Source organism: Triticum aestivum, chromosome 2B (genome assembly GCF_018294505.1).
Source record: "Triticum aestivum cultivar Chinese Spring chromosome 2B, IWGSC CS RefSeq v2.1, whole genome shotgun sequence".
NCBI classification, from domain to species: domain Eukaryota; kingdom Viridiplantae; phylum Streptophyta; class Magnoliopsida; order Poales; family Poaceae; genus Triticum; species Triticum aestivum.
The window spans coordinates 297,337,538-297,361,407 of record NC_057798.1 but is presented as its reverse complement, the minus strand read 5'-3'; positions in this window follow the sequence as shown (position 1 = coordinate 297,361,407).

Genomic DNA, 23,870 nt, shown 5'->3' with positions numbered 1-23,870 from the left:
CCTTGACGGAGTCGGTACCTTCGTGCATATCAATCAAAGTATCCTGAATTTCCTTTGCATTCTCAAGACGGCTGATTTTGTTGAATTCTTCAGGGCACAATCCGTTGAAGGGGATATCGCAAGCTTGAGCATTGTATTGCAACATCTTCAATTCTTCCGCGGTAGCTTCACAGTTTGGCTCTCTCCTATCAAAGAATTCACCTTGCAAACCAATACACACAATATCCCAAACGGTGGGGTTATGTCCAAGAATATGCATTTTCATCTTATGTTTCCAACTAGCAAAATTAGTACCATCAAAGTAAGGACCTCTTCGGTGGTAATTTCCCTTGCTAGACGCCATACTCTCCTAGGATGTGAAACCAAGTCTATGATCACCAAAGTTATGGAAATCAAGGCAAATGGAGACCAAAGCTCTGATACCACTTGTAGGATCAAAAGTATGTCTAGAGGGGGGTGATTAGACTACTTGACCAAATAAAAACTTAACCTTTTCCCAGTTTTAGTTCTTGGCAGATTTTAGCAAATTAGCACAAGTCAAGCAATCTCAATACAATTAAAGCAAGCATGCAAGAGTATATGGGCAGTGGAAAGTAAAGCATGCAACTTGCAAGAAAGTAAATGGGAGGAGTTTGGAGGGAGCAAACGCATTGTTGACACGGAGATTTTTGGCGTGGTGCCGATAGGTGGTGCTATCATACTTCCACGTTGATGGAGACTTGAACCCACCAAGGGTAACGGCTGCACGAGTCCACGGAGGGCTCCACCCACGAAGGGTGCATGAAGAAGCAACCATGTCTATCCCATCATGGTCATCACGCACGAAGGACTTTGTCACATCCTGCATTTTGTAACATGTCATTTGCATTAGTAAAGCATGAAAATTTGGACCAACAAAAACTTTTGCATTATTTGGCTTTTTATTTGGAGTTGGTTTTCTCTCTCTGGATTTTCAAGTGCTCTTTAAAGTCAACACAACTCCACCTTGTATACTTCATCTCCTTGCCCCAAACCTCTGCCCAATGATCATGCCATGTGTATAGTGCAGTATAGTATTTTCTTACAAAAATAATTTGGTCAAATAGAATTTTCAAGAATTAGTTTTCCAAAAAACCCTGAACTGAGGTTTGCACTGCAAGTGACTGATTTGGGGTATGAAAAATATTTCAAAGGGTATATTTGAAATCTATTAGATATAGGACTCCCATAAACCACAAAAATATAATTTTAAAAGTAGTTTTCCTATTTTATTTAAAGGCTTTTTTTAAGGCCAGAAATGGTCTTTAACAGGTTAAAATTAGTTATCTGTGTCAAAATAATTGATAAAATCAGGGAAACTCAGTGGACATATATTTTCATTTATATAAGGGTTTCAACACATGATCATGTTCAAAATATTGGGAAAAACCCTCCAAAACCATTTCTGTCCATTTCAATTATTTGAAATATTTCTACAAAAAATATTTTCCAATAAATCGAAGGAAAATCCAACGAGTCACAAATGCATATGGTGATCACCTTGCAAAGCCTCATCTCAATTAAGGTCATTTTGGTTCACCAAAATGTCCCCAAACCCTCTCTGACTAGAATCAAATTCGAACAACTTTGTACTACCAACTTTATCTCCTTGGCCCCAACTTTTGTGAGCATGTTCACAGGACCAAATGAGGCTACTACACCAAGTGGTGCATTAAGGGGAAGTGATTTGCTCAACTAGATCTACACAAGTTCATTTCTGCTAATTTCTAGGATTTGCGAAAGTTACATTAGCAAACTCTCCCAAATGAGCTCATCTTCCTTCTACCCTGTCATTTTGTCATGAAAAACACCCCTGCCAAGTGGCACAAGAAGGAACTTAGTGCAAGTACCCCAAAATCATATTAAACACCTTCTGCATGTTAACTAAAAACCTTGTTTTGGCCTCTTCCAGTAATCTCCATGAGCTCTACTTTTTACCACAACCCCTCCTAGTTCCCCTCTAGAACCTGGATTCTTTTCTACCTGAGGAAGCAATGATGAAGGGGGGGAGAACCCCATTTTTCTTTTCTGGACGGTGGATTCCTCCCTCTCTCTCGGCCTCCTTCTCTTCCCTCAGCTTTCCAGAGCATCCAAGGCTATCCCCAGCTTTTGCCCATGCCCCCTTCAGCTGCCAGATGCAAGTGGACATGCGAGGACACGGGAAAACTGTGGATGCCGGCCAAAGTCGCGCTCTGGAGCGCCTGGCAGGGCACCCGACCGTTACTCCGTGCTCCCGACCACCTCGAGCCTCCCCCGCTTGCCAGTCGATGCCCCTCGACGTTCGCTCCATGCCAGCAGGCCGCCCACTTGCTCATGCGCCCTCCTCTCTCTCCTGCTGCTCGCACCGCTCTTGTGGCCCGCCCGCAGCTTGTCCCTCCCCTCCTCTCTCTCCCTGGCACCCTAGACCACTCCCACGAACACCCCGAGCCCTCCATTCCCTCTCTAATGGCCACCCAAGGCGATCCCGCGAGCGGCAGTAGGCCGCGCCTATGGTAGACCTCGACGAGCCTATATAAGGCGACGCCGAGCCCCTCTCTCACTTCATGTCGCTCACCTGCACCCCCAATCTACCTCCCGCTCCACCCATTTGACCCTAGAGAATCCCGAGCTCGAGATCGAGCTCTAGCTCCGCCACCTCGGGTTGTCGACGCCCACGCGCCGGAAACCGCCGGAACCACCGACGCCCGAAGCACCTCCGCCGTGTGTCCTCTTCGCCGGCGAACCAGGCTGCTCTGGCGACCACCTCCACCACCTCCTGAACGGCGACGTCCCCCTGACTCAAACGGTGCCACCTGCTCGACCTGCTATGCCATGTAGCCATTGGCATCCTGGCTCAGAGAAATCAGAATGCCCCGTATTCCAGCCCAGAGATCAAGGAGAAGTCTCTAGAATACGACACTGCTTGACATAGAACAAATCAGCTCTTATTACAAGAATAATATTACAAGGGTCTGATGTTACAAAGAAGCACATCAGCACGGTGATTGTCAGTGTCAAAACCGGCGGATCTCGGGTAGGGGGTCTCGATCTGTGCGTCAAGGCAAGGGACACAGATGTTTACCCGGGTTCGGGCCCTCTCGATTGAGGTAAACCCTACTTCCTGCTTGATTAATATTGATGATATGGGTAGTACAAGAGTAGATCTACCACGAGATCGTAGAGGCTAAACCCTAAAAGCTAGCCTATGATGGTATGAATGTAATTGTGATCAGCCTTCTAAGGACCAACCTCTCCGGTTTATATAGACACCGGAGAAGGCTAGGGTTTACATGGAGTCGGTTACAAGGAAGGAAAGATAATATCCGGATTGCCAAGCTTGCCTCCCACGCAAAGGAGAGTCCCATCCGGACACGGGCCGAAGTCTTGAGTCTTGTATCTTCACGCTTCAATAGTCCGGACATTGTACACAGTCCGGCTGTTCGGATACCCCTAATCCAGGATTCCCTCAGTAGCCCCTGAACCAGGCTTCAATGACGATGAGTCCGGCGCGCAGTATTGTCTACGGCATTGCAAGGCGGGTTCCTTCTCCGAATACTCCAAAGTACATGTTATGACGATTTGTGTCCGACCTCCAATCAATGTTGTGCTCCTTGGCTTCAGCGCCTCAGTAATGACCATCTCCACGTGTCGAGCAAATGCGAGGAGTCGAGTCATTTTTTCATTTGCCACCCTCGATCCTCCGGGCCAATCGTCTATTTGAAGGGGCAGGGATTCTCAGATCCAAGCCTCACTCTTCTTCGTTGAGCTAGCATCCTAGAGTGCTTCGCAAAAAACCATCCCAGCATGGTCAGTCGCCGCAACTCTTCTGCTTGCCCCCTCACTCTAAGTCGGGGGATGGGGAGAGTGCTCAGTTCCTCACAATCGTTTGGTAAAGCTACAGACCCAAGGGTTTCTCCCGCCGGCGTTCATGGTCTCCGTCCGAGCTGGAATAGCCACTTATGACGGAAGGGAACAGGCTGAGGGATCTCCTAACCCATCTCCGGACGAGTGGATATGCCTCATCTCGCATCTGCTGAGGGGCGTCGGGTTTCCTATCCACCTGTTTCTTTGTGGGCTCCTAGAGTTTTACAGCCTCCAGTTACACAATCTTACCCTAGCCTCTATTTTGCACATAGTGGGGTATGTCGCCCTTTGCGAGCTATTTTTAGGCTGCAAACCACACTTCAGATTATGGAGGAAGCTGTTCTGTCTTGTCCCCCGCACCCAGGGAGAGTCCCTATGTCAAGTGGGCGGGGCCGAAGTATGGTGCATCGCCGAAACCGGATACCTGTTCGGCACTCCTGAGAAGGCACCAGAAAACTGGCCTTCAGAGTGGTTCTATATAAATGATGTTCCCCTTCCGGATCCAGTCCGGATAGATCTCGCCAAGTTCAGCAACACCCCGCCGAGGGAACGCTTAAGCTGGCGCCCCCGAGGTCCCCAAGAAGAGGACACAAAGGAGGTATACCTCCTGATGAACAGGATAAAGTCGCTGGTCAAATCCGGACTGACGATAGTCGAGGTCATGGCGATATGCATAAGGCGAGGAGTGCAACTGCTCCAATATCGGGGGAGGCCCATGTGGCATTTCAACGGGGAAGACGACGCCACCCGTTGTGGCCGTAAGGGTCTAGATTCCGCTGCTGCTTTGGCGAGGATATTGTCCGATTTGTACAAAGGGGAAGAGGAGGAATTCCTCCACATAAAAACGCGGGACGGATTCTCCATGTACAACCCCCCAGAGTGGGTAAGTTGCCATTATTTTCCCAGCTTTGCTTACTCTAGCGTCCTTCCGCTGAGATTACGTGCATCAATACTTCTGAGCAGGAACTAAGGAGGGCCGTAGAGGGAATCTTCAGCCCCTCCCCGCAACCAGAGGACCCTGGAAGGGCCCTAGATCTGGGACTCATGGTAGACCCGAATATTACAGTGGAGCTTGTCAACGGGTTATTTTATCAGGCAAGCTGGGATGGCGCCCTAGTGGCCATTACGGCCGACTACCCCGGACTACTCCCTGCATCGCGTGTAAGCTAGGCTAAAAACCCTATCCTCCGAAGAGGATTCCCCCCAGGTATTGTAATTTACCATTGAGGCGTCGTTCTATTTGCAAAAACGACGGCCGGAGCGAAGGGCCGAGCCCCTAGGGACTCGTCAACCACGGGCGTCCGGATCGGGCAGGCTCAAGAGGAAGGCGGTGAGGGTTGACACACCGCTACAGAGGTAAAGTAATGACCTGCCCTGCAATTTACAGAGTAAGAAATATGACTGCGCCCTTTGTGTCTGGCGGGAAGAGGAATAACCGGACTATATCCGGGGACCCCATCAATCACGCCTCCACCAGCCGGGTTCTAGAACTGGCTTCGGGAGCGGAGGCGAACACGGGGCCAACACCGCATAGCCCACCGACGGAGTATGCGGATATGTGTTCGGCCACGAACTCCGAAGTGGAGAGCGCCATGAATCACTGGCGCCGGAGGGCCGTCCTTTGGAACAACATCTTTTCCGAAGAGGCTTTTAATGCCTTCAATTCGGCGGACGCGTATGTCCGAGCTGCTCGAGGCGGGCTTGCTCAAGCGACAAACCAGTATACCAAAGACATACGGGTAAGAAATTTTGATAAGTATATATAGTAGTAGCCCCTGAGACTTGGAATAGTTGGGACAACTGTTTGAAGGATCAATATATGCACAGGTCCTTGTGGACAAGAACGAACAATTGGCGCGAGAGCTGGAGGCATGCAAAGCCCAGTTGACTGATGCGGTGGCCAAGTTAGAGGGATCCCGAAGGGCCCCCTCTGGTAATAATTGTTTCCATTATACGCAGACCTATCAGTTAGTAAATGGCTGGTGCGGTTAGTCCAACAGAAGATTCTGCAGACAATCCCAGGGTGAATCCGGAGGGCGTAATGGGTGACGATTCACATCTCCAACGGCAGCTAAAGGCAGGCGAGCGCGTTCTTACACAGGTGAACCGAGAGAAGAATAAGCTACAAGATGCCAATATCCATCTGGACGTGGAATTAAAGGACGTCCGCGCTCAACTGGCGGACTCCGTGAAGGAGAACAAAAAGCTTCGACGCGGCATTTATGGTAAGAGCTCAAGCAAACTGTGTGATAGTTCTGTGAGGAAGTCTCAATGAAATTTTTTGCCTACAAGAATGTTAACGGGTCGTGCTGAAGAGGAGATGCCCATGTCTGTAGGTGATTTGTTGCAAGAACTTTCGCAGTTGCACGAGCGTGCTCGGCAGGTGATGCACGGAGTTGCTCAGGCCTTGTGGCCATCGAGCCTCCTGCCGAATGGCATGGGGGAGCTTGCGGACCTGCTTCAAGGAGCCCGGCGGCGCTTCCGTCTGTGGAAGATATCAGCATGCCGACAAGGAGCAAGAGAATCCTGGGCAATGGTGAAGACGTGCTACACCAAGCTAGACTCGAACCATATGGCCGAAGTAGGACCAGCGGGGCCGGATGGGCAAGAAATTCCCGTGAGTCTGGTATATGACCAGGTAGCGCTAGCCGCTAAGTTTTCTCAGCAAGATTGTGGGCTAGATAGCCTGTTAGATGGTATGGAGGAGGAGTATAGTCAGTCTCAATGACTTTGTAATTTAGTTGGCATAAACAGCCCCTAGCCGGATTGAAATCATTTGTCATAGCGGACCTTTTCACTTCAGCCCCCGGACCCTATAGTCCGGGGTGTGTCCGAATACCCGCTCGGTTATACAAGAACCGGGGTATGCATGGAGACCAGGCGTAGGGGTCATAAGTGCTTGAACAGACAAGTACCCAACTAGTTATGTTATATTGCATGGATAGCAAGAAACATCTTCCAGGGAGAATAGTTCCGTTAGGGGTTCCTTTCCCTGGGTATGCATATGTCAATACACATGCCCGGACTGCGAACTATGGCGCGGGATAAAAAGCTTCTGGGGTTTTTCTTGTAACCAACAAATACATCCTTTGTTCACTGATCGAATATTCCCTTAAGGAAACTAGCTTTCGGCTTCACCCAGTCTGAGTTACACATCCGGCTTAACCGGTAGTAACAATCGCAGAGGTGCTCCCCTTATGCCCTAGACGAATTAACGGGAATATAGGGCATAAACACAAGAGCCAGGCAACCCAGCTTGGCCACATCTTAAGTCATATCGATGCATAAAATAGTGAAGAAAGGCACATATGGAAAAGGAACGCATATGCGATGGGCAAAAAGCCATTTAAAGTAATTATGTCTAGCTTCCGAATAGGAAGCCCCAGGTATAGCTTACACACATAGTACGGCCGGAATGATCCGGTAACCCACACTGTATTAAATACTTTGTGTGAGGAGAGAAGGAAAAAGAAAAAAAGAAAAAGTTGAGAAAGGAGAGGAAAAGAGGTGGAGCATAATTAAAAAGGAGGGGTGAGGAGACGAACACTGAGTTCGGCATTAGGCGTAGAATCTCCAGAGTCTTGCCGCATTCCATGGGTTCGGCTCGAGTCTGTTATCGGATGCATTACGTAGATGGTACGCTCCTCCGGTGAGAACTTTGTCAATGATGAAGGGACCTTCCCACTTGGGTTTGAGTTTGTCCTTCTTCTTCTTCGGTAGGCGTAGAATGAGTTCACCAATATTGTAAGTTTTGGCCCGCACTTCTCTGCTTTGATATCGTCGAGCCTGTTGCTAATAAAATGCGGAACGGGCTTTTGCGACATCGCGTTCCTCCTCCAGGGCATCCAAGTTATCCTGCCGATCTAACTCGGCTTCCTTCTCTTCGTACATGCGTACGCGTGGCGAGTCATGTATTATGTCGCAGGGTAGTACTTCTTCCGCACCGTACACCATAAAAAATGGTGTATATCCGGTGGTTCGATTCGATGTGGTCCGCAGCCCCCAGAGTACGAAGTCTAGCTCCTCTACCCAGTGCGTATCCGATTCTGTTAAAGATCGCACTAGTCTGGGTTTTATGCCTCTCATGATGAGACCATTTGCACGTTCGACCTGCCCGTTTGTTTGGGGGTGGTAGACGAAAGCATAGTCGAGCTTAATGCACATTTTGCCGCACCAAGTTTTCACTTCATCGGCTGTGAAATTTGAGCCATTGTCAGTGATGATGCTATGGGGGACACTGTACCGATGTATGACCCCAGATATGAAGTCTATTACTGGTCCGGATTCGGCCGTTTTAACTGGTTTGGCTTCCATCCATTTGGTGAATTTGTCCACCATGACCAGCAAGTATTTTTTCTTATGGCTCCCCCCTTTAAGAGGTCCGACCATATCCAGCCCCCAGACCGCGAAGGGCCAGGTTATGGGGATTGTTTGGAGAGCGGTGGGGGCATATGACTCTGATTGGCGAAGAGCTGGCAGCCGACGCAATGTTGGACAAGGTCTTGTGCGTTTGCTCGGGCCGTCGGCCAATAGAAGCATGTACGGAAGTCTTTGCTGACTAGTGCTCGAGCTGCGGCATGGTGTCCGCCCAGTCCGGCATGGATTTCAGCCAGGAGTTGCCGCCCTTCCTCTTCGGAGATGCACCTTTGGAGCACACCGGTCGCGCTTTTCTTGTAGAGTTCCCCTGCGTGGACTTTGAAAGCTTTAGAACGCCGGACTATGCAGCATGCTTCGTTTTGGTCTTCGGGGAGCTCCTGCCTATTTAGGTAGGCCAAGAAAGGCTCGGTCCACGGGGCGATTACGACCATGATTTCATGGGCCGAAGATGTTATTTCGGTGGCAGAGCCTCCGATTGTGTCTGATGATTCAGAGTCTGGGGGTGTATTCGGATCCGTGCTGGTATTGCCGGACTCCCCTTCCAATACTAGGATGGCTTGAACAGCCTTTCCAGGAATATATTGGGTGGGACAGGGTTGCGTTTAGCGCCGATGTGAGCGAGGACGTGCGCCGCTTGGTTGTTTTATCGAGCCACATGGTGGAATTCGAGCCCCTCGAACCGAGCTGACATTTTGAGGACGGCATTACGATAGGCTGCCATTTTCAGCTCCTTGGCATCAAAGTCTCCATTTATTTGTGATATTGCGAGGTTCGAATCCCCGCGCACTTCCAGGCGTTGGATGCCCATAGAGACTGCCATCCAAAGACCATGCAACAGAGCCTCGTATTCGGCTGCATTGTTGGAGTCTGTGTACAATATTTGTAGGACGTATTGGACCGTGTCCCCGGTGGGAGATGTCAGGACTACCCCTGCTCCCGATACGGCCAGCATTTTGGAGCCTTCAAAGTGCATGATCCAGTTAGAGTATGCGCCGTACTCTTTAGGGAGTTCGGCTTCTGTCCATTCGGCGACATAGTCATCTAGTACTTGCGACCTAATGGCTCGCCGTGGTTTGTATATTATGTCGAACGGGAGGAGCTCGATAGCCCATTTAGCGATCTGGCCCGTGGCGCCGCGGTTGTTAATTATGTCATTGAGTGGTACTTTGGAGGCCGCGGTAATCGAACACTCTTGAAAGTAGTGCCTTAGCTTCTGAGATGCCATGAAGACCGCGTATGCTAGTTTTTGATAGTGTGGGTATCGGGATTTGCATGGGGTGAGGACCATGGATACGTAATAAACCAGCTTTTGAAGCAGGAATTTATATCCGTTCACCTCTCATTCGACAACAAGCACTACACTTACCACTTGATGTGTTGCAGCTATGTATAGTAGCATAGGTTCGCCTATGTTTGGCGTTGTTAGGACTGGATTACTAGCCAATAAGGTCTTTATCTCATCGAGTCCGGCCGCGGCTGCATCCGTCCATACAAAGTGTTCGGTGCGCCGAAGAAGGCGGTAAAGAGGCAATGCCTTTTCTCCTAGCCTGGATATAAAGCGGCTCAAAGCGGCCATGCATCCAGCTAGCTTCTGGATGTGCTTGAGGTCTGTTGGTATAGCCAACTATGAAAGAGCTCGGATTTTTGCTAGATTCGCTTCAATTCCTCTATGGGAAACAATGAAGCCCAACAGCTTCCCCGAGGGGAAACAAACGCATTTTTCTGGATTTAACTTGATGTGGTATGTCCGGAGGTTATCAAATGTAAGCCTCAAATCATCTATTAGGGTTTCGACGTGTCTAGTTTTTATGACTACGTCGTCCACATATGCTTCCACTGTTTTGCCAATTTGTTTTTCTAGGCATGTTTGAATCATGCATTGATAGGTTGCGCCAGCATTCTTTAGCCCGAAAGGCATAGTACTGAAGCAAAAAGGGCCATATGGCGTTATAAAAGCTGTTGCAGCTTGGTCAGACTCTGTCATCTTTATTTGATGGTATCCGGAGTATGCGTCAAGAAAACACAGCGAGTCGTGTCTAGCTGTGGCGTCGATGATTTGATGGATGCGATAGAGAGGAAAGGGATCCTTGGGGCAGGCCTTGTTGAGGTCTTTGAAGTCTATGCATAAGCGCCAAGATTTGTCCTTTTTTGGTACCATTACCAAATTTGCCAGCCAATCCGGATGTTTAATATCTCTGATGAATCCGGCCTCAAGTAGCTTGGCTAGCTCTTCCCCCATGGCTTGTTGTTTGGGTTCTGAAAACCGCCTTATGGTTTGTTTGACCGGTTTGTATCCCTTCAGTATATTAAGGCTATGTTCGGCCAGCCAACGTGGGATGCATGGCATGTCCGAAGGGTGCCAGGCGAAAATGTCCCAATTCTCGCATAAGAAATCTCGCAGTGCGGCATCCATAACGGGGCTCAACTGTGTCTCGATGGATGTTGTCTTGGCAGGGTCCGTTGGGTGGACTTGGAACTTGACTATATTGTCTGCAGGTTTAAATGAGGTGGACTTGGGTCGTTTGTCGAGTATCACATCGTCCCTGTCTATGGTGGCCCGCAGTGTCATTAACTCTTCGGCCACTAGGGCTTCAGATAGTGCTTGCAGGGCTAGTTCTGCGGTTTTGTTTTCAGCGCGAAGTGTGACGTCCGGATCACTGGCTAGAGTGATGATTCTGTTGGGCACAGCTTGAAAGCTTGCAAACGCGTCTCGCCCTAGAAGGGCGTGGTATCCGCTGCTAAAGGGAGCCACTTGGAATGAGATTTCTTCGGACCTGTAATTCTCTGGGGCGCCGAATACTACATCGAGTGTGATTTTTCCCGCGCACCGCGCTTCCCGAGTAGGGATGATTCCCCTGAAGGTGGTATCACTTTGCTCAATGCGGCCCTTATCAATTTCCATTTTATTAAGCGTTTCTTCATAGATCAGGTTTAACCCGCTTCCGTCGTCCATGAGTACTTTGGTGAGCCAAAAGCCGTCCATGATTGGGCTGAGGACCAGAGCGGTCGGTGCCCGGACAGTCTGGAATCGAGGTTCATCACTGGCATTGAATGTTATGGCAGTGTCGTTCCAGGGGTTTATCTTTGCCACATGGCAAATTTCTGCAGAGCTTCGATGAGCCCGCTTGCGCCTGTTGTTCGAGGCAAAAGTCTCAAAGACTGTTAGTACCGTATTGTGTCCGTTGGCAGGATGTTGTTCCGCTTTATGGCTTACAAGGAGATCCTCGCCACTTTTTGCCACCTTCCGGAGTATCCAACATGCCCTAAGGCTATGAGTTGGCATTATATCCAGAGTACTGTGGAGCTTACATGGCCCGTCGAGCCATTCCTCCAATACGGATCCCCGCCCTGGGGCGGGCCTTGGTTTCTTAGGGATTGGATCGGACGACTTATGAGAGTTCGTCCGTTTAGTTCGGATAAAGGTCTTGGTGAGAGGAGTACTATCCCAAAATTCCGTTCTGGTCTTCCAAGCGCTCTCCATTGCACAGTATTTCCGTAATATGTTTGTTAAGTCCAAGAAGCGTACTATGTCGCGGCGGCTTATAGCATTAAGGAGCCCTTCGTCCGTGCAGTTTTTGCAGAAGAGTGAGACCATGTTCTCCTCACGGCAGTCCTTGACCTTGTTAAGTGCAAGGAGGAATCTGGCCCAGTAATGGTGCACCATCTCCTAGGGCTCTTGCCTGATGCGGGAGAGACAGTTTAAGTCCAGGTAGGTGTTGCTAGAGGAATCCGGCTTTTGATCCGATCTAACACCCAAGGGCGCGGGCGGTTGCGAGCTTAACAGCTCGGAATCTGGGATACCGCCCAGTTCCTTTGGCCCGGTGCCCGATTCTAAGTCCGGGGCCTGGGTCATGTTTTCCTTTGAGCAGGTTTCCGGCTCAAGGAATTTGGCAATCCAAACATATTTCGTCCTCAAAGTTGAGGGACAATCTACGAGTGGTTCCTCCACTATTGCTACCTCATGGGTGGCAGGCGGTGACCTGATGTCCCTTTGGTCGGGTTTAAGCCCAATCCAGTCATTGTTTGTAGCGACTCCCAGAGCGGCAATGCGATCCAAGAGTTCATTAAAAGAGGAGAGCCCCATTGGGTCCATCTGTTCGGCAAGTTCCGAACTGACGCGAAGGTTATGATTGATGACACGAGAGGCCATCATCGGCGCAACCGCCGATGGGGCGGCCATAATAAAGCCGCCGAGTCGGAGCGTCTGGCCTACAGCCAGAGCTCCCTCCGAAGTAATGTCGTCCTTGACGATGAGACGAGCCATCGAGCCTGACAGCGACGACACGGAGGAACTATCAATGAAACAACCAATGTCGGTGTCAAAATCGGTGGATCTTGGGTAGGGGATCCCGATATGTGCGTCAAGGCTGATGGTAACAGGAAGCAAGGGACACAGATGTTTACCCAGGTTCGGGCCCTCTCGCTGGAGGTAAAACCCTACTTCCTGTTTGATTAATATTGATGATATGGGTAGTACAAGAGTAGATCTACCACGAGATCGTAGAGGCTAAACCCTAAAAGCTAGCCTATTATGGTTTGAATGTAATTGTGATCGGCCTTCTAAGGACCAACCTCTACGGTTTATATAGACACCGGAGAGGGCTAGGGTTTACATGGAGTCGGTTACAAGGAAGGAAAGATAATATCCGGATCGCCAAGCTTGCCTCCCACGCAAAGGAGAGTCCCATCCGGACACGGGCCGAAGTCTTGAGTCTTGAATCTTCACGTTTCAATAGTCCGGACATTGTACACAGTCCGGCTGTCCGGATACCCCTAATCCAGGACTCCCTCAGCGACACTACGCATGTGATACTACACTCGGCCTATGCTAGTAGCAGAACAACTCGTAGCAGCGGAACAACGAAGAAGGTAGTGAACTCCACTCCGCAGGGACTCTGGCTGGGACATGATCTAGCTCACACAAACGGAAACCATGACAAGCAATCAAGCAATCACGGCATCACCTGCAATCTGGCATGACACGCCAGGTCAGTACCTTGAATGTACATGCAAGCTCACAACAACAACAAACATCAAGGCAAGACAACAACATAGCTCTAAGCCGGTTAATTAAATTAACGACTACCATGATGAAGCAACTAATAATCATGATATGAACTACTAGAATACTAATAAGCCACCATCTCAGATCTCATGTACCACATGAATCATCTCACACTTGACTAACCGGCCAAGCAATATACCACCTCGATCACCTCGTGATCAAAACAAAACGGTGATCACTCACGGATCACAAACGGAACATCCACATGATCACCTCATGACCACATCACAAACTGAATGATCCTTCTCAAAATCATCCCAACATCATCATCATCATCCTGCCAACTGTTACAGCTCACAATATCAACATATACATCACATGTAAGTCATTCCGTCATGTGACTGTTGATCGAACGGTGTGACCTAGTACGAACTCATACCCATGACCGAGAACGCGGCTATCGTTAGATTAAACACACACACTCTGCAGAGGTAGCGCACTTTACCCACACCACAGAACCCATGGCCTCGCACTCCCATTCGGGTGGACCAACAGCGTTCCGACAAAACTGATCTACTGCCATGACACTCTCCCGCCCACTCCGACTAACTCCCCACTGGGCTAAGTCATGGGTGGCCCCGTGTCTACCCCAGACACCAACGGCCACCGTCATGGCAAAACGGTCCCAAACAGGGACAAGAGATCTCAATACCAACTACAGGCACACAAGGTTATGTCTGCTTACCGGGCCAGGGTACCGCATGCCCATAACCTTCCCTCGTTGGAGGCACCGGCGAGAGGCATGACAATAGCATCGCATTAGGGCCTTCCCATAAAAGGCAAATGTGGTTGCACTGCAAAAGCCCAGTTCGGTGGCACCTGACCAACTTAATGACGGAATTTAACCCCAAAAATATAACTGTGATAACTGATACTCCGATGTCAACTATGAAACTATAACCAAGTCATAACAATATCCAACAAATAATCCAAGCATAATATCATCCGCTCAAAATACTCCAAGGGTAGCACAACACTACTATCATGATGAATCCGAAAACAATGATCCTACTACTCCAATAACAATAATAAAGCTATCCAGCTAGCATCCACATGTAAACATCATCTCCAAAAATAATACTCCAAGCAACAGAACATCAACTAGCATCATGAAAATAATCATACTAACCACTAATAATCCAAAGGCAGCATGATATCTAAAATAATACTCCAAAACATAATAATAGACACCATCATCAAAAAAATCATAATACCAACCACTAATACTCCAATGACAACATGATACTCATCAACTGCAAGCATAACTCCTAGTAATCCAAACAATAGGATGGCAATAGCAAGATCCAAATAATACTCCGAGAAAATGCCATGCACAAAGTCATGTAGCTAAAGAAATATTTTAAACAAGTACAAATAATTTAAACCATGTCACTGCATTACAGTGATGCAAATGGAGGGTGTGGCTTGCTTGGTGTGGAAGAAATCACTGGGAGAAAGTGCGAGAAACTTGCGGAACGAATCGCCGAAAATCATACTCTCTCGAAGGGGGCTGAAAAAGGGCAAGGGCATAATGGTCATTTTCAGAATGTTAAAACATGGTGAAAATGCTTACATCACAACGGGCTCGACGAAACAAAGAAGTGGGCTTTGGATTCACCTGATTTGGAGCTACGGGTGAAAAGTTATAGTTGTTTTTCTGCCAGGGACCTCTTTGTAATAAAAATCATCACAAACAGGCCCTTAATAGAAAAACAGAACGCGCACTCGGGGAAATACACTTTTGATGGATGAAAGCGTACACGGCAAAAGCCGTGTCCACTTATCCACATCAGCAGGGGGCAGGGCCAGCCTCTGTGTCGCTGACAGGCGGGTCCCATGGGCTGTGGGGCCCGACACTTATTCAGCTGGGCAGGCAGGGTCAACACCCACCCGCCGACAGGTGGGGCCACGTGGAGATGGGGCCCGCCTGGCCTGGTCAACTCCCTCCCCCGCTCCTCCTCTTCTTCCTCCCGACATGGGCGCAGAACAGAGGAAGGGGCGTCGGCGCCAGCACTGGCCTCACGGCTCCAGCCAACTCCGGCCAAGAGGAGGCCACCGGAGCGCGCGACACTGCGCACCACATCCACCCAGGAGGAAAACAAGCCCACGGGGAGGAGTAGGGAGGCGGCGATGGTTGGTAGGAGAAGGGGACAGAGGCGGCGGTGACTTTCGGGGCACGGCCCTAGAGGGGCTCCGTTGACGAGGGGATGGGCGGGGGAGACTCGCTGGAGTGAGGGGCTTCTGGTGGTGGTGATTAGAGATGGAGGAGGGATCGGCTTCGCCGGATTTAGGCCGTAGGGGGCGGCGGCCATGGCAGCGGAGAGCATCGAGGAGAGCAGCTCTGGCTCGGGGAAACAGTGGGGTGGGGTCCTGGGAGAGTGGTGAGGCGAGTGGAGTGCTCGGGCTGCGCGGGTGTCGGTGTCAAAACCGGCGGATCTCGGGTAGGGGGTCCCGATCTGTGCGTCTTAGGCTGATGGTAACAGGAGGCAAGGGACACAATGTTTACCCAGGTTCGGGCCCTCTCGATGGAGGTAAAACCCTACTTCCTGCTTGATTGATATTGATGATATGAGTAGTACAAGAGTTGATCTACCACGAGATCATAGAGGCTAAACCCTAGAAGCTAGCCTGTGATGATTATGATTGTGATCGTCCCTCTAAGGACCGAACTCTCCAGTTTATATAGACACCGGAGAGGGCTAGGGTTTACATGGAGTCAGTTACAAGGAAGGAAACATAATATCCGGATCGCCAAGCTTTTCCTCCATGCAAAGGAGAGTCCCATATGTACACGGGATGAAGTCTTGAGTCTTGTAACTTCACGCTCCAACAGTCCGGACAAAGTATATAGTCCGGCTGTCCGGATACCCCCTAATCCAGGACTCCCTCAGTAGACCCTAAGCCAGGCTTCAATGACGATGAGTCCGGCATGCAGTTTTGTCTTCGGCATTGCAAGGCGGCTTCCATCTTCGAATACTCCAAAGTACCTGTTACGGCGAATAGTGTCCGACTTCCTATCAATGTTGCACTCCTCAGCTTCTATGCCTCAATAATGACCATCTCCACATGTCGAGCAAATGCGAGGAGCCGAGGCATTTTTGCATTTGCCATCCCCCGTTCTGGCAGGTTAACCGTCTATTTGAAGAGACGGGGATTCTCAGATCCAAACCTCATCCTCTCCCCTCGAGCAAGCATCCAACAGAGTTCTCCGGAAAAACCATTCCAACATGGCCGGTTGCCGCAGCTCTTCTTCCAGCTCTCCTCGCTCCAAGTCGGGTGACTGGGAAGAGTGTTCAGTTTCTCACAGCCGTTTGGTAGAGTTACAGACCCAAGGATTTCTCCCGCCGGCGTTCATGGTCCCCGTCCGAGCCGGAATAGCCACCTATAATGGCGGGGAGCAAGCGGAGGCATCTCCTAATCCTTCCCCAGAGGAACGAGTATGCCTCATCCCGCATCTGCTAAGGGGCGTCGGGTTTCCTATCCACCCATTTCTTCGCGGGCTCCTAGAGTTCTACGGCCTCTAGTTGCACAACTTCACCCCAGCTTCCGTGCTGCATATAGCAGGATATGTCGCCCTTTGTGAGCTATTTCTAGGCTGCGAGTCTCACTTTGGGTTATGGAAGAAGTTGTTCTGCCTTATCCCCCGCAACTAGGGAGAATCCCTATGTCAAGCGGGCGGAGCCGAAGTATGGCGCATCGCCGAGACCGGATACCTATCCAATACTCCCAAGAAGGCACCGGGAACTGGCCTTCAGAGTGGTTTTATGCCGATGATGTTCCCCTGCCGAATCCAGTCCGGACAGGTCTCCCTAAGTTCAATAACGACCCGCCGAAGGCACGTCGAAGCTGGCGCCCTTGGGGCCCCCAGGAGGAGGATACCAGAGAAATACACTTTCCAATGAGCAGGATAAAGTTACTGGCCAAATCCGGGCTGACGATAGTCGAGGCCATGGCAATATGTATAATGCAGGGAGTGCAGCCGCTTCAATATCGGGGGAAGCCCATGTGGCATTTCAACAGGGAATATGATGCCACCCGCTGTGGCCGTAAAGGGTCGGACTCTGCCACGGCTCTTGCGAGGATATTGTCCGATTTATACAAAGGAGAAGAGGAAGAATTCCTTCACATTAAACTGCGGGATGGATTCTCCATGTACAGTCCCCCAAGCTAGGTAAGACATCATTCTTTTCCCTGCTTCACTTATCGTGGCGTTCTTTGCTAAGATTATCTGCCTCGATATTTCCGAGCAGGAACTAAGAAGGGCCGTAGAAGGAATCTGCAGCCCTTCCCCGCAGCCAGAGGACCCTGGAAGGGCCCTCGATCCAGGACTCGAAGAAGATCCAAACATTACTGTGGAGCTCGTCAACGGGATATTTTATCAGGCGAGCTGCGATGGCACCTCAGTGGCTATTATCGCCGACTATCCCGGACTGCTACCTACGTCGCGTGTAAGCCAAGCCGAAAACCCTATCCTCCGAAGAGGACTCCCTTCTGATGTCATGCCTTACACCTGAAGTGCCATGTTTTTGCAGAGACGACGGTCAGAGCGTGGGGCCGAGCCCTTAGGGACCCGTCGGCCACGGGTGTCCGGGTCGGGCAGGCTTAAGAGGAAGGCGGTTAGGGCCGAAACGCCGCTACAGAGGTAAGGTAAAAACCTGTTCTGTGATTATCGTATTTGAAATGTAATAGCGCCCTTCATGTCCTGGCAGGAAGAGGAGAAGCCGGACTATATTCGGGGATCTTGCTAATCACGCCTCCACCAGCCAGATTCCAGAACCGGTTCGAGAGAGGAGGCGGACGTGGGGCCGATGCCGCATTGTCCTCCGACAGAGGACGCGGATATGCTCTCCGCCACAAATTTCGAAGTAGAGAGCGCCATGAATCAACGGCACCGACGAGCCGTACTTCGGAACAACATCTTTTCCGAAGAGGCATTTAATGCTTTCAATTCGGGAGATGCATACATCCGAGCTGCTCAAGGAGGGCTTGCCCGAGCGACGGACCAGTATACCAAAGATATACGGGTAAGAAAATTTGATAAGCATGTATAGCAGTAGCCCCAGATATTTGAAACAGTTGGAACAACTGTCTTGAGGATCAATTTATGCATAGGTCCTTGTAGATAAGAATGAGCAATTGTCTCGGGAGCTAGAGGAGTGCAAGACCCAGCTGAGGGCCACGGTTGCCTAGTTAGAGGAATCCCAGAAGGCCTCATCTGATAACATTTGTCTCAATTGTATGAAGATGTACCAGTTATCAAGTGGCTCGTATGATAAGTCTAACAGAAAATTCCGCAGACAATCTCGGGGTGTATCCGGAGTTGCTAGGAGATAACGAGTCACATCTCCAAAGGCAGCTGAAAGCTGGCGAGCGTATTCTTATGCAAGTAAGGCAGGAGAAGAACAATCTTCAAGATGTCAATGTCCGGCTGGACATCGAATTAAAAGATGTTCGCGCTCAACTGGCGGACTCCGTAAAGGAGAACAAAATGCTTCGTCATGGCATTTATGGTAAGTGCCTAGACGAACTGTAGAACAGCTCGGCGAGGAAGCATATTGAAAGAATTTTTATTTGTAGGTATGTTGACGGGACGCCCTGAGGAGGAGAAGCCCGCGTCTGCAGGAGATTTACTGCAAGACCTATTACAACTGCACGAGCGAGCTCGCTAGGTGATGCAGGGCCTTGCTCAGGCCTTGTGGCCATCAAGCTTCCTGCCGAAGGGCATGGGGGAGCTTGTGGATATGCTTCAAGGAGCACGGTGGCGCTTCCGATTGTGGAAGATGTCAGCCTGCCGACAAGGTGCAAGAGAAGCCTGGGCTATGGTGAAGACGCGCTACACCAAGCTGGACCCGAACCATATGGCCGAAGTCGGACCGGCGGGGCCAGATGGGCAAGAAATTCCCGTGAGTCTGGTGTATGACCAGGTAGCGTTAGCCGTGAAGTATTCCCAATAGGATTGTAAGCTAGATAGCATGTTGGATGGTATAGAGGAGGAATATAGTCAGTCCAAGTGACTGTGTAATTCAATGGACATAAGTAGTCCCTAGACGGATTAAAATCATTTGTCATGCCGGACCTTTTCGCTTCAGCCCTCGGATCCTACAGTCCAGGGTGTATCCGAATACCCGCTCAGTTATACAGAACCGGGGTATGCGTGGAAACCAGGCATAGGGGTCATAAGTGCTTGAAAAGACAAGTACCCAACTAGTTATGTTATATTACATGGATAGTAAGAAACATCTTCTAGGGAGAATAGTTCCGTTAGGGGTTCCTTTCCCTGGGTATGCATGCAGCGATGCACATGTCCGAACTGCGAACAAGGACGCGGGATAAAAAAACTTCTGGGGATTTATGTTGTAATAAACGAAAACATCTTTTGTTCATCGACCAAATATTCCCTTAAGGACGCTAGCTTTCGGCTTCACCCAGTCTGAGGTACACATCCGGCTGAACCGGCAGTAACAATCGCAGAGGTGCTCCCCATATGCCCTAGCCGAATTAATGGGATGTAGGGCATAAACACAAGAGCCAGGCAACCCAGCATGGCCAAATCTTAAGTCATATCGATGCATATAATGGTGAATAAAGGCACATATGGAAAAAGAACGCATATGTGATGGGTAAAAAGCGTTTAAAGTAACTGTATTTACCTTCCATATAGGAAGCCCCCAGGTATTGCTTAGACACGTAGTGCGGCCGGAGTGATCCGGGCGTCCGCACTGTATTAAGTATTTTGTGTGAAGAGGAAAAAGGTTGAGAAAGGAAAAAAAAGGGGGGGACATAATTTAAAAGGAGGGGGTAGGGAGACGAACACTGAGTTTGGCGCTACGCGTAGAATCTCCAGAGTCTGGCCGCGTTCCATGGGTTCGGCTCGAGTCTGTTATTGGATGCATTACATAAGCAGTACGCTCCTCCGATGAGAACTTTATCAATGACGAAGGGACCCACCCACTTGGGTTTGAGCTTGTCCTTCTTCTTCTCTGGTAGGCGTAGAACAAGTTTACCAATATTATAAGTTTTGGCCCGCACTTCTCTGCTTTGGTACCGTCGAGCCTGCTGCTGATAGAATGCGGAACGGACTTTTGCGACATCGTGCTCTTCCTCCAGGGCATCTAAGTTATCCTGCCGATCTAACTCGGCTTCCTTCTCTTCGTACATGTGTACGCGAGGCGAATCATGTATTATGTCGCAGGGTAGTACCGCTACTGCTCCGTACACCATAAAAAATGGTCTATATCCGGTGGTGCGATTCGGCGTGGTCCGCAGCCCCCAGAGTACGGAGTCGAGCTCTTCGACCTAGTTCGTGTCCGACTCTGTCAAGGATCGCACTAGTCTGGGTTGGATGCCGCTCATAATGAGACCATTTGCATGTTCGACCCGGCCATTTGTTTGGGGATGGTAGACGGAGGTGTAATCGAGCTTAATGCCCATGTTGCCGCACCAGGTTTTCACTTCATCGGCTGTGAAGTTTGAGGCATTATCAGTGATGATGTTGTGGGGGACGCCATATCGGTGTACAACCCCGGATATGAAGTCTATCACTGGTCCGGATTCGGCCGTTTTGACTGGCTTAGCTTCTATCCATTTGGTGAACTTATCCACCATGACCAATAAGTATTTTTTCTTATGGCTTTCCCATTTAAGGGGTCCGACCATATCCAGCCCCCAGACCGCAAAGGGCCAAGTGATGGGGATTATTTGGAGAGCGGTAGGGGGCATATGACTCTGATTGGCATAGAGCTGGCAACCGACACAGTGTTGGACTAAATCATGTGTGTCTGCTCGGGCTGTCGGCCAATAAAAGCATGTACGGAAGGCCTTGCTGACTAGTGCTCGAGCCGCGGCGTGGTGCCCGCCCAGTCCGGCATGGATTTCAGCCAAGAGCTGCCACCCTTTGTCTTCGGAGATCCACCTTTGGATCACTCCAGTCGCACTTTTCTTACAGAGTTCCCCTTCATGAACTTTGTAAGCTTTAGAATGCCGCACGATGCAACATACTTCATTCTGGTCTTCGGGGAGCTCCTGCCTATTTAGGTAGGCCAAGAAAGGTTCAGTCCACGAGGCAATTACAGCCATGATTTCGTGGGCCGAAGATGTTATTTCGGTGGTGGAGCCTCCGATTATGTCTGATGGTTCGAAATCTAGGGGTGTATTCGGATCTGTGCTAGTGCTGCCGGACTCCCCTTACCATACCACAGATGGCTTGAACATCCTTTCGAGGAATATGTTAGGTGGGATAGGGTCGCGTTTAGCACCGATGCGGATGAGGATATCCGCCGCTTGATTGTTTTCTTGAGCCACATGGTGGAATTCGAGCCCCTCAAACCGAGCTAACATTTCTGAGGACGGCATTACGGTAGGCCTTCATTTTTGGATCCTTGGCATCAAAGTCTCCGTTTATTTGTGATATTGCAAGGTTTGAATCCCGGCGCACCTCCAGGCGTTGAATGCCCATAGAGACTGCCATCCGAAGACCGTGCAACAGAGCCTCGTATTCGGCTACATCGTTGGAGTTTGTGTATAATATTTGGAGTACATACTGGACCGTGTCTCCGGTTGGAGACGTCGGGACTACACGTGCTCCCAATCCAGCCAGCATTTTAGAGCCGTCGAAGTGCATGATCCAGTTAGAGTACGTGTCGTACTCTTTTGGGAGTTCGGCTTCTGTCCATTCGGTGACAAAGTCAGCCAGTACTTGCGACTTGATGGCCCGCCGTGGCTTGTATGTTATGTCGAACGGAAGGAGCTCGATGGACCATTTAGCAATCTGGCCTGTAGCGTCGCGGTTATTTATTATGTCGTTGAGTGGTACTTCGGAGGCCACCGTAATCGAACACTCTTGAAAGTAGTGTCGTAGCTTCTGGGATGCCATGAAGACCGTGTATGCTATTTTTTTATAGTGTGGGTATCGGAATTTGCATGGGGTGAGGACCGTGGATACGTAGTAAACCGTCTTCTGCAGCGGGAATTTGTATCCGTGAACCTCTCATTCGACGACAAGCACTGCGCTTACAACTTGATGTGCTGCAGCTATGTACAACAGCATCGGTTCGCCAATATTTGGCGTTGTTAGGACTGGATTACTGGCCAATAAGGTTTTTATTTCGTCCAGTTCGGCCGCGGCTGCATCCGTCCACACAAAGTGTTCGGTGCACCGAAGAAGGTGGTAAAGAGGTAATGCCTTTTCTGCTAACCTAGAGATGAAGCTGCTTAAGGCAGCCACGCATCTAGCTAGTTTTTGGATGTGCTTGAGGTCTGTTCGTATAGCCAACTGTGACAGAGCTCGGATTTTTGCCGGATTCGCTTCAATTCCTCTATTGGAAACAATGAAGCCCAGCAGTTTCCCAGAGGGGACGCCCAAAACACATTTTTCTGGGTTCAGCTTGATGCCGTATGTTCGGAGGTTATCAAACATAAGCCTCAAGTCGTCTATTAGTGTTTCGATGTGTCTTGTTTTTATGACTATGTCGTCCACATATGCCTCCACTGTTTTGCCGATTTGCTTTTCCAGGCATGTTTTAATCATGCGTTGATAGGTTGCGCCGGCATTTTTAAGCCCGAAAGGCATAGTGTTGAAGCAGAAAGGACCATATGGCGTTATGAAAGCTGTTGCAGCTTGGTCGGACTTTGCCATCTTTATTTGATGGTATCCAGAGTATGCATCAAGGAAACACAGCTAGTCGTGTCCTGCAGTGGCGTCGATGATTTGGTTGATGCGAGGGAGGGGAAGGGATCCTTGGGGCAAGCCTTATTGAGGTCTTTGAAGTCGATGCATAGGCGCCAGGATTTGTCCTTCTTTGGTACCATTACCAGATTTGCCAGCCAATCCGGATGCTTGATATCTCTGATGAATCCGGCCTCGAGTAGTTTGGTTAGCTCTTCCCCCATGGCTTGTCGTTTGGGCTCTAAAAACCGCCTTAGAGTCTCCTTGATAGGCTTGTATCCTTTTAGTATATTGAGGCTGTGTTCGGCCAGTCTGTGTGGGATGTTCGGCATGTCCGATGGGTGCCAGGAAAAAATGTCCCAATTCTCGCGTAGGAAGTCTCGCAGTGCGGCGTCCATTGTGGGGTTCAACTGTGTCCCGATGGAAGCTGTCTTCGTGGGGTCCGTTGGATGAACCTGGAATTTGACTATCTCGTCTGCGGGTTTAAATGAGGTGGACCTGGGTCGCTTGTCGAGTATCACGTCGTCCCCATCCACGGTGGCACGCAGCGTTGTTAGTTCTTCGGCTGCTAGGGCTTTGGATAATGCTTCCAAGGCTAGTGATGTGGTTTTGTTTTCGGCACGAAGTGCGACGTCCGGATCACTGGCTAGAGTGATGATTCCGTTGGGTCTGGGCATTTTAAGCTTCATGTACCCGTAATGGGGTATAGCTTGAAAGCTTGTAAATGTGTCCCGCCATAAAAGGGCGTGGTATCCGCTGCTGAAAGGAGCCACTTGGAATGTGATTTCTTCGGACCTATAATTTTTCGGGGTGCCGAATACCACATCGAGTGTGATTTTTCCCGCACACCGCGCTTCCCGTCTAGGGACGATTCCCCTGAAGGTTGTGCCGCTTTGCTCGATG